Below are 16,014 nucleotides of genomic sequence, written 5' to 3'. Positions count from 1 at the left end.
AATCCAAGACTTTTAAAGATAAAGAGTGGTAAGAGGTCCTCACTTAGATTCCGCTGCTGTCTGCAAAACAGTATAGTTTCATAGACAGTTATAGTACAAAAAAAATCCAAATACTGAGTGGAAAGGGTTCTTTTTGTTCAGTTGAACATCACAGGAGGATGATACCATGCCTAAATTGTAAAAATATTTTGATTGCAAAATGTGTTTAATAGGTCATACTTTTACAATCACATCTTAGAGTTAATTACTATGTCTAGTCTCACAATAGGTCTATGGTAATACGTGTCTCACTGCATCTTTGTCTTTGTTTTGTCTAAACTGTCAGGGTGGGACTTCTAGAGGTACCTAATCAATATATAATCCCAGTTCCTCTTAAAACTCTTCATGGCACTGCTGAACAGTTATGTGCTTTAAAAATCATTTGGTCTTCAGTCCAGGTCATTTTACACAGGACTAGATGGTGAAGGAAAGGAAAGAGAGGAGACCTTGTCCTCAAGTGTTCTTGCATAACAGTAGATCAGGCTAACTAGCTAATAGGGATGAAAGATGCTCAGACCTGCAGTGAACAGCACAGACAAATCCTTTTTCATGGATAGTGGGTGTTTATTGTACAACCTGCACTCTCTTTAGTGCCTGTCCTAACAGCGTGGCTGTGGTAAGCATATTTAGCCAGAAATGATTGCTTTCCTCCATCGCTTTTGCAAATTTCTAAAGAAGAAATTAGCTATCATGACAGAATTTGGTATGTGTTGGTGTTGGTCACTTTGGTTTCCTTAATTTCTTTCTATGATTTGGAAAGGGAAGAGTTAAAGAAGTTACTGCTATCGTAATATACACGCCAGACTCTTTTGGTGTTTTTAAGTCTTCACAGGTTTTCTTCATGTCTAAAAAATGCAAATCTCTGGGTTCCTAAGAGCAACTGAACAGGGATATGTATTTCATCTTAAAACAAAGAGCAAAGAAAAAAAAATGAAAAAAGTTATTCAAAGGATTTTGGAAACAGGTGTTCTAAATCAACATTAATTGGATTTCAGTTAATTATTCCTTATACTTTAGGGGTTATAGGGAAGGAATAGAAGTTAAAAAAAAAAAGAACAACTACTTCTCTGGCACAGTAATTGCTCTAATATTATGTAAGCTAAGCAGCCCCTCATGCCTTGCACTGCCCCTCAAAAAAAAAAAAAAAAAAAAGAAAGAAAAAAGAAATTGGCCTCCATGTGACTGTTATAGTGGCTAAGGAACAAGAATGAAGTGAAAAAACAAGATGTAGTCTTTGAAAGCCACCTTTACTTGGGAGGCTGGTTATATATTTAGTCTATTATGTACAGTGCCTTCTAACTATAGCTACTAAGATAAAGGCAACAATTATAAACCTGTTCTAGATTGGTTTTGGGTACCATGTTTATAATGTGAAGCTTACCTACATGATTCCTTTAACACTTTACTTTTTGCAGTATATGATCTATGTGCATGGTTTAGACTGGGTCAAGAATATTTCTCCAGCTCCGGCAGATGAAGACTGGGTGGAAGACAGGTCATTATTAAGGATTGTATTTTGGCTTTTGGCTTTCCATTCTAACTCCTATTAGAATGAGTCCACTTTTCGCCCAGTAATAACACTGGTGGAATGTTTGACGTGAAAAATTGTGTATGTAAAGTTTTAGATTACCTCTGAGAACGGAGTGACTCCAAGCTGTGAAAGAAGTAAGTGGGAGGGGGGGTGAACATGAGCTATATGCTAGTATTGCTGAGTTATGTGTATTTCAGTGGGAAACTCCCTCTAATGAGATTTTTTTAAATGGTTATGAATTGAAATGGTCTAAAGAAATGAATTTTTAAAATTGGAATGAAAGTAGGCTTTTTTATATGGGGATTTCATCTTTAATTTCATGGAAATTTCTGTGCTGATCCATTGTAGTTGGTTAGAGTGAGAGTGGATGGTGAAACAGGTTCTAACAAAAAACTTGCTGGTCTCCTCTTGCTGTCCAGCCTATGAGATGTGAGCGATACCTGGAAAAAAAGAAAAAGATTTTCAAAGTTATTTTAAAACTTTAATATGATATAATAATCAGACCTTCTAATAGCAACCAAGGTAATTTTTAGCAAGATTTTTACCTTAACAATGTCTCTTTGAAGACCTTCCCCCCAATACATTTGAAGTGGGCATGAAACGTATCATTTTTGAACAGCAGATTTTGTCAAGTTATACGTGAAATTATTTACACAGCAAATTTAAAAAGATTTCAGAAAACCTAATGAAACTTGCCAGAGGGCAGCTATAATTTGCATTCTAGCCTCCTGCATGTATGACAATTTCCTACCCATCTCAGTTAAAGAAAATTGGAAGGGGACTTCCCACATTAAGTACTTCTCATCTATAACTCAGGTATATTGCTAAGGAGATACAGCTATGCACAGTATGTGTGTCAGCATATTTACCATCTTTACAAACAGATGTGAACATAATTACATCACATCTACTTATTTTACTCACTTCTGTACATATTTGCATAAGGTCCTAATAGGGACTTTAAGGATCTGAGATTTTAAAAGAGCTTATAAAAATATTTGCCAGGTTGAATGGGGCTTTCAGCAGCCTGGTCTGGTGGGAGGTGTCCCTGCCCATGGCAGGGGGGTTGGAACTGGATGACCTTTAAAGTCCCTTCCAACCCCACCCATTCTATGATTCTTTGAATATTATTCTTAGGAATAAACTGATCTGTTATAACCACAATTTCTTCATCACATGGATGAAATTCTTCATAACAGACACTGTAGCTGCTGCTATGAAAGCACAGTAGGAAGTAGTAATGAAAAGATCATGTAGTGGTGGCTGCCAGGGAACAGACCAAATGTGGGTGTCTGTATTATTCTATTGGCTCTTATTTGTCTCCTTATTTCAGGGCATTTAGTTCGTATTATTTCTCACATTGCGCAGATGATGGTACTGCACTCTGTAGGAAAAAGTATTTCTCTGTAAAATGTCACTTTTTCTCCCTGACTATGAAGTGAAACAGATAAATATCTTTAAAGTTTTGTTCAATAATTGTAAGAGAGTATATACATATGGAGATAAACATAAGAAAAAATGAAGATATAAAATATATATGGACACATTTAACTCTTGATTTCACAAATATGGTGGTTTATATATTTCTGTTGGCTGTCACTTTTTTTTGTTGTTGTTGTTAAGTTACTGCATGCAAGCTTTATTCATGTTTGTACAGAACATACTTGTGCTTTGCAAATGAAGGTGCAAACTTTTCCTTCTCTTTAAAGTTAATAGAAGCCACTTCAAAATGTGTCTGTTTCAGTCATTGTTTTCAAAATCAATTCCATCAGTATCAACTTGCCTGAAAAATATATTTCAGACTACATTTGTAATTAATATCCTCGATGTGTTTTATACTCTTCTGCTATATACAACATCTTGGCTGTTTTAATGCTCTCGAGTTCTGCTTTTTTTTTTTTTTTTTTTTTTTTTTTTGTCTCTGCCTCAGCCTTTCCTTTACTCCCCCTTCTGACCTTTGGTAAAATCTTCACCATGGTGTATAGGTGATAATTGCCTGCCTTTTAAAGGATACTTTTTGTATCAGCTGAGCGCTTTCTTGTTTGAGACATGAACATATTTTATGGATGGACTCAAAGCCTGGTTGTGCTCAGTCATATGTGCAAAAAAATACATTGTTAGTTGTTTGTAATCCCCAGCCCGTGGTGGTCCTGCCCAGCTTATGTGTGGGAAGACATGTGCTTATTTAATCACAGACCAGATGCAGGGCTTAAGGGCCTGACCCAAAGCCCATTGAAATCGGTTGGAATCTCACCACAGATTTTAATGGCCCTAAATGTTTAGATTTGTATCTGACTCGTTTCTATGAAAAAATACTACAAATAAAAAACAATTTCCTTTTGCTTTCCTCACTCCTTCCTCATTTTCCTTAGGAGGAAAATCCTCCACTGTGCTCTAAGTGAAACAAAAACAATTTTAAAAATCTGACAACTGTTCTGTCAGGAAAGTGTTATAATAGGAAGCCACTTTTACAGTGCTGGGGAGGCTACGGTACCTTTCTGCACTATGAACACTTTCTGATAACACTTTGGACAGACAGGTTGACATGCTTGCACTGAAAAAGAGTTTATATACAGTATGGAGCTGGTAAAAATATCCGTATAGGCAGTATAGTCCACTTGTGAATTATAGCAGGGAAAAATATTTATGAGCACCACAGGACATGAAGCTCAAAGTGCAGTCATTTCTAAATGAAAATTATGTGACAGTTCATCAGTATTTAATGCTAACATTGCTTGATCTAGACATAAAGAATTTAGCAGCCATTTATCATAACATACAGTACTGTTCATTTCCTGATTTGCTTAGAATACATTGGTGTTTTAATCTCAACATGAGCCACAGGTCTAATTTTAGATATTTAATGAAAGGAAAACCCAGAGAGAGAGAGAGAGAGAGATTTCTCACATGGCTATTAGAAGCCTACTCCCACCACTTGAATTGGCTGTTGGTCTTTTTAATGCAGACTCCCAGAAGCCGGTGCCTGGTCCCTGCACCAGATGCAGGTGTTCCCTTGTGCTGTCAGCCAGGAATGATTAATGAGGATTTGCCCCTACTGAAAGCAGTCTTTGGAGCATTGTTCAGGGCATCTGTGGAACTGTCGGGGGAGACAAGGACACAAGTGAACAACCAATTATTTGGCCATCACTGAGGCAGCATGAAAAAGACATCAAATTGGACAGAGGAGCAAAGCTTTTGTTTCATGATCATATTTTTAGGTGTTAATAGTAACAGAGGAATTCTACCTGTTTTTATTTATTTATTTATTTATTTTCACAGGGGAGAGGGGAAGGGCTCAGACACTGCTTTAAAGCTTGGAAAGGATGTGTAAAAGAAACAGAAACAGAAAACTGATCACGGTTCTTTAAAAGTGTAAAAGGGAGGAAAACACATGGAATTGATTTCTTGGCAGTTGCACCGTGTGTATGAAGATATACCGTTTTGCTCTGCTACCATTAGGAAAGGAGGGCTAAGGATTCTGTGAGTGGGAGGATTTCTCATGCAGGGAGCTGTTTAATTGCTGGCCAAACACAACAGCTCAGGAGCCGGGGCTTTAACAAGTGATAGTGCAGGGAGGTGTTACATTAGGATTCTGAAAAAGAAAATGTGAGGGAGCAAAACCAGACTACATTTGCAAGATTGCATTCGGCATTCTGCGTGCATCCCTCTTTCTGTCTCAAAGAAAATGCTTCTAGGTGCAGAAGAGTGAGGGGAAAAAGAGCAACAGAACTGAAAACACTCTGCTTGGGCTTAGGCTTCTGCATTTTTATATTTACCAGAGCTTGTGATTATAAATAATAATTTTAAACCAGAGGGAAAGGATTATATTTTCAGGACAATCCAATTACAGAATGGATTGTTTATAAAATACATTTTATGCTCCATCCTGTCAAGCCTGTTTCTACCAGAGTATTAAGAATAAAAAAGTTAATTATACGGCTTAATTCTAATGAAGAATATGTTTTGTTGACTAATAACAAATATAGTGTCATTTCTACCAAAGTACCATAATTAATGTTTGCAGTTGCTACTTCCCTGACCTCGGAAGTTCCTCTGTCCCTATATATGCATGTAAGAAAAGGAGTTCAGATCATGAATTGCAATTATTACAAATAATTCCAAACTATTCCTTAACCAAGCAGAAATCTTTATTTTTAAATTAACAACAATGTTTAGGTATATTTAACTACACGGGTTTAGTTTGTTTTTCACATTATTTGTCTTTTCATGAGCGCATTTTGCCAAGGAGGACTCATAGCCTGTGATTTCTCATCTGCAAAATTATGTGAAAGTCCATATGTAGAGGCCTGTTTCCTTACCCCAGTTGTTTTGTATGAAGCTTTTGTAAACAAAAAGATTTTGAGTGCTTCATTTTTAGAATAAGTTGCTGCAGGTAACAAATGGATTTTTAGAAACGTCTCACAGTCAAATACCTGGGTCTGAAAACTGAACAGCGAATTACCATCTCCATTTCCAATATTTTCTTAGGGAGAAAAAAAAAAAGAGAGAGAAAAAATGTCATTGCAATTAAACAAGCTACTTAATCATAGAGAAAAAACAACACCACCAGTATACACTTAAATGTATTCTTTATATTTTAAGAATACCACATAGTATTTCTTTACACCCTTTCAAATGAAAGTCTCTGTCAGAAGAAAATCACTAAACAACCCAGGAATCCTTAGGATATTCCACCATTTCTAAAAGCTGTGTGGAAATTGTATTCTAGAGTTTTTATTGCTGGGAATATTCTCAGTGCCAGCTCCTGGACTGCAGTACTGATCCATGCAGTTCTGCAGGTTTGTCCTTTTCCAGGGGTAGGGCCATTTGTTACTCTCTGCAAAGGACTCTGACATTTGAAGCTGAGCTTTGTCCCCTCTCACATTTGCTATATGTGCTGGAACTTTAAATGACTTTATTAGAAGTTATAAAACCAGTGTACAGACACACTCAACTCTGTTTCCTTCTTGTCAGGAAGAGATGATGGCACCAACAATGTGTTCCTCTGTCTGAAAGACATAATTGCTTGATGGAAGAATAGTCTGTTCGACTCCTGGGTGTGATGGAAGTGATGCTGGTAAGGAAGGAAAATATTTCCAGGAACTGAAGAATGATTATAGCATCTCTAAGGAGGACATTTGCCTGTGACTGTTAAAGTGCTGAATTGACTTTCCTGATCCTTGATAAATAAATGGAAAGAATGCTTTCTGTTACTGGAGGCTGTGCTGGAGGTTGCACCTTTTCCTGTCAGATATGGACTTTGCTACAGTGATTCAAGGCTTGTTTATCACTAGATTACTTCAGACTGTTCTGCTTGGGTTTGTCAGCTGAGAAGCATAGAGACATCAGATGTTAAAGCTTGATGAAACTTCTAAGCAACATAAAGAAGAGTGCAACCTGTTGTTTAGATGTGTCAACATACGGCATTGAAATATCTTCAAGGACATGGTCATTGTCTCCAAATTGCCTAGTGGGTAAGCACCCTGGGGACTGAGCTATGGGGATGTCCTGTATGATGAAGATCAGTCCTTTTAAGCAAGGACTAACTCTTTTCAGAGGAGGTTCTTTGGCCTGAACACAGGGAGGGGTTTTGCCAGCTAGTGCACATGATGGGAATGCACTATTTTTTCATAATATTTCCCCCAGTACAGTGGCATTACTTCCTTCCATTACCTTCCTCTGCAACCTGCATACTCTAAAAAATAAAATGTATTTTACCAATATGTGTGCTTAGTTTTCAGTACGATACCTGATACATGTTGTATTATGATATTTTCACGGTAAATTCTTACTTATGTATTTTCATGCTACTTCAATAAAACCATCAAAACTGAAAGTCAAAGAAAAACAAAAACAAAGAGGTAAAAACATATGGAATAGGATAAACCAATTATCATCTTTATTATGACTGTAGTTTGCTAAAAACATCAGCTTTGATTTAGCTTTATGAGGTAACTTCAGTGGAAATTTATTTTGCAAAACTACAAAAAAAAATAATCTGAAACTATCACTTCTGCTTTTACAATAATTTTTTAATACTCCACAGGCTGCATAAGACTACAAAGTAGTGGATTAGCATGAGGGGAAGATGGTTACTACTTGTGAGAAGGCCTTTCTTTTTGTTCCACAATATATTTATGGTGCTATATAGCTAAATAAGAGGTGTGTCCTATTTTAAGTCACAACATGCACTTATGGATCTATGCCCTTATGGATCCTTTTGATGGAAAAATGTTTCTTTGTAAACGGCACGGCTACTGTGATGAATTGTTAGGTTTTATATAAATACATACGTAATGAAAAGAGAATGTTAAAATTCAAGTAAATGTATTTGCATTGCTTTTAATATTTAATTTTAACTTTTTTACCATGCTGGAAAGAATGAGAGTTGTTAGATTCACGTTATGATTAAAGGTTAACATTATTTCTGTTTTCTATGGTAAATAAAATCCAATAAAACAAGTTCAAGAACTCAGGAGTTGTCTTCACAAAACTTTTGACCATCAGGATTTCTCTCTTTGTTCCTCCTCCTGTCAGTATAATGCAGCCTGATGATTCTGGTCATTACAGCCAGTGTACCTCTGGTGAGGGTGACCATGACGACACCAAAGACTTTTGTGCTTCTGTTATTGCCTCTAGGCCTGAAATGAGCTGAGGCTGCAAGCAAGTGGGGTAAAGTCATTAGTATTTCATAAAAACTCGTTGTTAATGTACCATTTGATGAAACAGAAGGAACTCTCTCTGCTGCTTATACTGACAACAAATAAAGAGCAAGGGAAAAGATTTGGATGTAAAAATATTCCCCCTTGCAGGAACAGCATGAATCAGCTGCAGGTTGTTTCACACATTCTTGTATAGGGGTAGGCAGAGCAAGTAGGAATTTTGCAGAGGACATTTCTATATTGATTTTATGAAATAATACTGTATATGCTTGGTTTAGGCTGCAAAATTCACATTGTGAACTACTTAAGTTCTGTCTCTTTGGCAGTAGAGATTTGTAAAGCTAAAATAAACTTACATTCCATTACCCTTGATAGGTGATTTTTGTACCTGAAATCCCAGAGCTAGGAGTTGAGTAAGACTGTACTTACACATAGGTATATGAAAATGAAATCTTCATTCACACATTCCCTTTACTTCCTATTTTAGTTCATACACTTCTCTTTTCCTGGCCTTTTTAAAATTTGTTCTTCCTCCAGCCATGCCACAACTGGGCAAATAATGTTCTCCTCACCTGGAGGACTGGATCTTCACTAATGATGCAAAAGTTCCACCATGTATATTCAAAATTTGGAAATAAAACTGTCACTGATTGTTTTTCTAGGAAGACTAAATTAGGAGGTTTTCATTACTGTTCTTTATAATATAAAATGATTCAGCTTCAAGTTACTCAGTATCTGAATATGAGTTAGACAAAATACTTTTCAGCATTTTGATGGATTATGAAGCCTCACCTTATATATCTTAATTGTTAGAATTTTCTTTGGATTTGTATGAACTGTCAAGCTTTATAATTTGTGTGTATGTATTTCAGTATAAAATTCTTGTCTGCCTCAACCTATTTTATTGCTCTTCATGATGCTACGTTAATGTCAAGCATCATGACACAAGTTGAATATATTCATTCAAATGAAAACTACCCTTCACACAATCCTTATTTCAACCTCTTTTTAGCATATTTTTGGAAGCTTTAAAGAGGCAGACGATGTTCCAAGTTCCAATTAGAAGTAAACAACATATTAGCAGAGTATTTTGGTCAAATAAGAAAATAAAATCATTTTTTTCAGAAAGATTCATAAAATACACACTGGAGTGTTGATCGTTAGAAGGAGTGGTAGTCTGTAAGCATTAACAGACAATAAATGGCACAGAAACATAATTTCTTATAAACTGTCAGAGTTTTTATAAACTGTAATCTTGACAGCAAGGCTTGAATAGTAATGAAATAATGACCACAAGAATCTCAATATCAAAAATATCTGAAAAAACAATTTGTAAGGCTTCATCTAGCAGCCAACTCCATCTAGCAGCCAATAGGAAGTCAAAGGACATTCTAAGATAAGTTTATTAAACTCCATTGCATTTGAAAAGACTTACATCGACTTTCCTGCTATCAGAGGCTGCCTCAGTCTCTTCCCCTATGGATACAGATTATGTTTGTTTTCAAAATTGCTGAAGACAGAAATATAGTCTGTGAGTTTGAGTGAACTTTCCTCACCTAATTTCAAATCTACTTGAACTTAGTGACTTCATATATTTGATTTAAGCTTCTTTGAGTTTGCATTCAATAAAAGAGAAGAATATAGGTGAAGGGAGAAGAGACAGAAAATCTAATGCAGAAATATCTAGAAAAAAATGTTTGACATGTATGCCATGTGTGAATTACTTGTTTCTCTTTCAGTACCATCTGTGTTTTGTAGCACAGAAGCTTTCCTTGCCCCCTCCAAAAAATCAAGTTGGTGTTTTTGTTTTTAATTTAATCATGCACAAAGAAAAACAGAGAGGTTAGAAATAAATTTGTAATATTCATATAAACAACGTCTCCAGTACCTTATATCTGAGGCATGATGAATGTCCATGAGACAGAGAAGACAACTCAGTGATAAAGATATCCATGACAATAATGTTCAGTATCTATGACACAAAGGAAATTCAGCAAGTGTTTTTACTTCATCAGCTGCAGACTTAGCAGAAAAATAGGTATTATGATTTATTTGTGTCCATCTTTGGACAGAACATATTATTCCAAAAGCAAATCATGCTACAATGGAAGATGTGAAATGGAGTGATCTATGTTGCTCTCTTATTGTCTACTAGAAACTCTGCCCATCCCTGATTTTAATCACATCCACTTAGTGGTCAAGATAATTCACCTTGCTGGCCAGATAATCTAGTTCAGTGTCCACTGTTGTTATTAGAGACTGGAGGTCAAATCTTTTATCTGTTTTCTCAAACTCAGTTGGACACAGTTTCTTGCTAAGAGTCTTTGGAAGAAGGCAATAAATCTTACTGTAAATACCCCAGGAGTCAGTAACATGCCTTCCTACAGGCATATCATCAGAATTTTTCCAGGTTCTGTGAACTTAAATAAAATTTTTGAAAATTCTGCTGGTTTATTTTGATATTTTTTTTGTCTATGGTACAAGTATCTCCACAGCTTCAGAACTGAATTGTGAGCTGTCAATACAATGTCTTCCAAAACAAGAACAAAAATTTGTTTTCTTTTTGTTTTCTATAAACCAGAATATAATCAACTCCCACTATCAACATTATGCCTACCTGTGGGTACAGGTAGTCTTTTGCAGCATACTCAGCTTACTTTGCTTGTTTTATTCTGGATACATGTCAGAACCCCCTGAAATACAGTGCATATGGACTTGTGGAATGCTGCACTATGGAGAACTCCCTTTGCCTGACAGTAATTCCTGGAGGGTGAAGTGTGGTGATTTTCTACCTAAGATCTATGGAGATCAGTACGTGACTTCTGAGGTGTCTGCAAAAGGAAGCTTGAAAGAAGTTTATATATTACACCGTAGTTTATGTGAAATTTGGCATTTAAAGGTGAAAACCAGTAATGCTACCACTGTACAACTGTAAAATGGCTTATGCTTTGTCTCTAAGTGGTAATTTAAGACACAAGGTTGGCATTGCCTAGAGGCTTTCTGATTACCATGAAAACCTGCTGCAATTTTGCTGTTATTGAGACAGTAACCAGATTAAATGTTGATTGTAAACTTCTTTCCCTCTCTGTGTTACTGCACTAAATGCATCTGGTCAAATGAAATTAAATGGTTTTATAACAGGTAAGTTTATAACGTAACATTTTATTTATTTTATATATAGAATATATGTAAAACTTATAATGCAACTTTTTTTTTTCTTTTTTTTTCCTTTATAATAACATTGGCATTGCAAGGATAAAGATGGTTAGACAGTGAAATTGTCATGGAATTAGAAACCTGGGGATGCCAATGCAGGTCACAGCTGGGCAAGCCTGCCTTTTTAATTGTTATTGTGCCATGCCACGTAGACTAATCAGCTCAGGTTGGCACTAGATAATTCATTGCATTTAATTGTAGAGGTTTTAGCATTTTTCTGACAGTGGTTGTTGTTTATTCAGCACCGAAGGCCCTCCCAGTTCTCTCTTTGCTTTCCCTTGCAAGAAGTGTTGCTTCTCCTTCTGTAAGTGTCTAAATATCTGTAGGTGTCACCTTCCCATTGTCTGTAGAGATGTCCCTGTTGCACTGGTTGTGTTTTCCCCTTCCAGGGTCTCCTCTGCTTCCACTAACACTACTTGAGGAAAAGCAGAGAAAGAACTGCAGTCCACCACTCTGTCCACATTTCACAGTTGATGACGAAATAATCTTGCCTTCCTCCTCCACTGCAATATCCTTGGAATATCTTCTTAAGAAAGATAAGACAGGTAATGAGTTAAGAGTTAAGGTTAACTCTTCTAGCTTAAACTCAGGGAAAGACGTTGAGTTTGGCTGTAATCCCTGAAATGGAGGGATTTCTTCACGCTTTTTCTTTTTGCAAAGGTTTAGTTGGAGTAAGGTTACATATACCTTCCAAAAATAAAAATGTAGCCCATATTCCATTTCTCCTCCAATGGGAACCAGGCTGCCTGGTGGACAACAGGCAATGCAGCTCAGCTGTCACTGCTCTAGCTGCCACATTTTTTGAACTGGCTCCAAAAAGATCTTTTTATTTTCTTGACTCTGTTCCATAACTGAAAAGTGAATAACAAATTGTCTTTCTGTCCTTCTTTTCTGTAACTCTTCAAAGGAGTCTGGAATGCAGTGCAGAGAATGCCTGCTGCCCTGCATCCTAAGCAGCAATTAGCACTGAGAAAGAACAGTAACAATGAAGTATACATTTTAGAACATCAAGGAACACATTTTTTTTTCTAAATTATTCTTTATTATGATGTAATTTCTTAACTGATTTTAAATTTGCATTAGCATAGGCTGAGAAAATTTGAATAGACTGCTGTACTGTATGTACTTTGATTTTATTCTATGAATTTGTGTTGAGACGGTGTCATATTTTATTCTTGTTAAGACAGTTGTATCAGAACATATCTTATACAAGTACACATTTACTCAATGCATGTGTTCATACAAATACTGAAAAACAAGTGTTCTCAAAACATTTTATGTTATAGACTGAAAAGGATGCTTTGTGGAATGTTCTCTCTCTCTCTCCTTCTCTCTCTTTTTCCTATACCAACCACTTTTTTCCCCCTGTTTATGCATTATGTGAATTTTATTTTTTTATGTTTTATATTTTAAAGTGTTATGACTTTTAAAGGTGGCTTTTTGACAATGGAAGTACACGATCAAGGGTAATTCAAACCTTAGGTAAATATTGCCTCACTTTCTGTATTTAACTGCGATGGCAGTAAGAAAGGAGAGCTGTCCCAGCTCTGTTGCAGACAGATTTTGTGACCTTGGTCAAACTGCTTAAACTCTCTGAGTGAAATCCTACCACCACTAAAGTCAAGAGGATTTTTGCCATTTATTTGAATGGGGGAAAGATATCACATTTGAATTCTGAATTGTTAATAAGAACAGGATAACATGTATCTAACTCTCACAGTTCTTGTGAAGCTAATTAATCAGTAGAGTACTTTGGGATCCTCAGAAGTATAATAGAAACTGCAAGTACTATTATTTATTTGTCATGTAATTGGAAGCTAGCAAGGTAAAAAGTCATTGATAAAAATCCATATCACAAGGTCATTTCTTTCAATGTTGCAAATCTCTTCTTCAATCAAGAGCTTTGTAACTGATGAAAAGTACAGCCTAATCATAACATTATCAAGTCAATTTAATTGGTGTTCTGGCAGCACATGAGATCATAATGAAGTCATTTTTGCTAGTTACAGGCTTAAAAATATTTTTATAGCACCCTTCATCCTAGTGGAAACTTTAAAGACCTCACAGACAGGATTAAGCTTCTCTGCCTCTGTTATACAACCGCCTTTGTGTGGCGGGCACCAGCTGCTTTTATAGTGTCTAAAAATTTTACTGGTAAGTATGATATTACAGTGTTTATACCTATAATCTATTAAATCGTTTACACCTTTAAAATTAGTGTTCAGATATGTCAAAGTACAGAGGTAGCACTTGTGGATTAAAGGGGGTTCTGAAGTAGGCTTTCTCTTGTTTTCAAGGTTAAATACCAATAATTGTCACTGCTGCTGAATCACAGGTTTTGAGCACACTCTGCGTCTGTGAAAATACCATTCCCACTGACTGAAATGTCTGCATGTTTTTGCTCAATATTCTGTTTCACTTTGGCTGAAACTTGAAGCCCGAAAACTGAAATGGGTTTTATGGCATCCCAGGTGAAGGTTTGGAGTAGGAGCATCTAGATTTCTATCAGCAAGCCCTGTTATATTGAGCAGATTGCTTAATTTACCTTGGTGTAAGTTTTTCTATTGCAACAGATGGAAATACTGTTATTTATTTTCCCTGTGCTCCATTCATGGCTGGAGTGTGTGCAGAACCGGTGTGCCAGTGTCAGAGTCCTCCTGCTTCTTGCATCTTCCCCAACTCTCTTTCCTCAAGCATCGGGGTGCCATGGCTGCAGGTCTTCATGATAAGCTTCCACCACTGACCATGTGTCACCTGCCATGGACAGTGGCCAGTGAGGAATGATCTGTGACTCTCAGTTCTCTCAACATCCACTCCTTAAGCTGGCACCCCAGTAAATGCCCATTTTAAAGTGCACCCTTCAGAATAAGAAGCAAATGCGAAGTAGCCAAAAGGCTACAAGTTAACTCCCAAGAAGTTATACTCAACAAACACTCAAGGTGTCTGTGAGGAAGAGAGAGGTTAATGTCATTGGGGTCTGGAGAACAAGTCTTACAAGGAGCAGCTGGGGGAGCTGGGATTGTTCAGTCTGGAAAAGAGGAGGCTTGGGTGACCTTTTTGCACTCTACAGGTACCTTAAAGGAGGCTGTAGGGAGGTGGGGGTTGGTCTGTTCTCCCACGTGCCTGGTGACAGGACGAGGGGGAATGGGCTAAAGTTGTGCCAGGGGAGGTTTAGATTGGATATTAGGAAGAACTTTACTGAAAGGACTGTTAGGCATTGGAATGGGCTGCCCAGGGAAGTGGTTGAGTCACCATCCCTGGATGTCTTTAAAAGATGTTTAGATTTAGAGCTTAGTGATATGGCTTAGTGGAGGCCTTGTTAGTGTTAGGTCAGAGGTTGGACTAGGTGATCTTGGAGGTCTTCCAACCTAGATGATTCTGTGATTCTGTGATTGTCTTCCTCTCTTATCTTTTCATTCCCAACTTCCTTCACTTTTCTTTGCCTAGCTTTGCTGTGGACTCCTCTTAGTCCTTTGCCATTGCCCACTCCCCATATCTAACTTTCAACCTGATGTACCCGAATATGTGTCATGTACCAGCAAGCTGAAGTTTCTCCTCCACTCTGGTGGGAAGCTGTCGCTGCCTGTCTCAGCTGGGCTGTGGCACTCAGCTGTGTCTGAGCAAGAGCCTGGGCTGCTTTCCAGTTCAGTTTACGTCAAGAAATGTGGGAAAGAAGGACTGGCAAGGGAAGCAAGCTCTCATGGGAGTTTTACAGGTGCTTGTGGGTGTTTCACCTTTATAGGCAAAACCCCATATCTAAAGGGCAAAAATTCTACAAGAACACAGGTAGATAAGGCCAGTTATGGAGATAGGAAGTCATATGATGAAAGACTGATAGCATTTTTTTCATTATCTCCTTGTTTAGCACTACAGCCATATTCTTACTCATATTGAACCACACAGTACTGAGGGACACTAAAGTGAGTGCTAAAGGTAGCTTTCCATTCACGATGGTTAAAGGATCCTGCCATGTAAGAGGTAATCTTTCTGGTTAACCAGTGGAGGAAGTACTGAGTTCATTATAGGTAAAGCTTGAGAAGTGAAGGTCTTCACTGGGGTATGTGTGTGTGATAATACATGGTGCTGTGCTTGCAAGGGTATTTGGGAATGAACTGAAAGTCCAGTCATATGCATATATGCACAGGAAAAAAAAAAAAAAAAAGACAAATATAGGTGTTATTAGTCCTGGATAAAACTGCATTGTGACTTCCTCACATTTTCAGTTTTTCAGATGTATTTCTTTTCCACCTTTGTTCACTGTAAAAGTTGATCATAACTACTCAAAAATAAAGTGTTGAATTTTCATTGGTCTGGTAGGCACGTGACAGTTTTGTGCAGTCCAAAAAGATGGATGGGTAAGAACAGTTGTTACAAGTATGGGCACTAAATTTGTTATTTCAGTATTTGCACTGGTAAACTGAATTCCTCAAGTTGCTTCAGGTTTCTAACAGCAAAGTGGTGGGAGGATGATTAAAGTGGCCTGCCTTACAAATTTGAGGAAATAGCATGAAAATATTTTAACAGTACTCACATCATCCTGCTCAGTAGCCACTTGCAGAACTTTAT

The 16,014-nt window shown here is 37.1% G+C and overlaps 1 long non-coding RNA gene across 3 annotated transcripts in view; it reads left to right on the top strand.

The window, feature by feature from the left end:
• LOC308192662 overlaps window positions 1-15,616 on the top strand; it is a 161,898-nt gene extending 146,282 nt beyond the window's left edge. For all 3 annotated transcript variants that reach the window (XR_013948972.1, XR_013948973.1, XR_013948974.1), the window contains one exon: window positions 6,545-15,616. This is a non-coding gene — a long non-coding RNA (uncharacterized lncRNA). The remainder of the gene's footprint in view (window positions 1-6,544) is intronic.
• Window positions 15,617-16,014: the final 398 nt, after the last annotated feature.

The sequence above is a fragment of the Anser brachyrhynchus genome, assembly GCF_964034855.1.
Source record: "Anser brachyrhynchus genome assembly, chromosome: 3".
NCBI classification, from domain to species: Eukaryota; Metazoa; Chordata; class Aves; order Anseriformes; family Anatidae; genus Anser; species Anser brachyrhynchus.
Note: the sequence above shows the minus strand (reverse complement) of the source record. Positions and strands in the feature narration are given on the sequence as shown.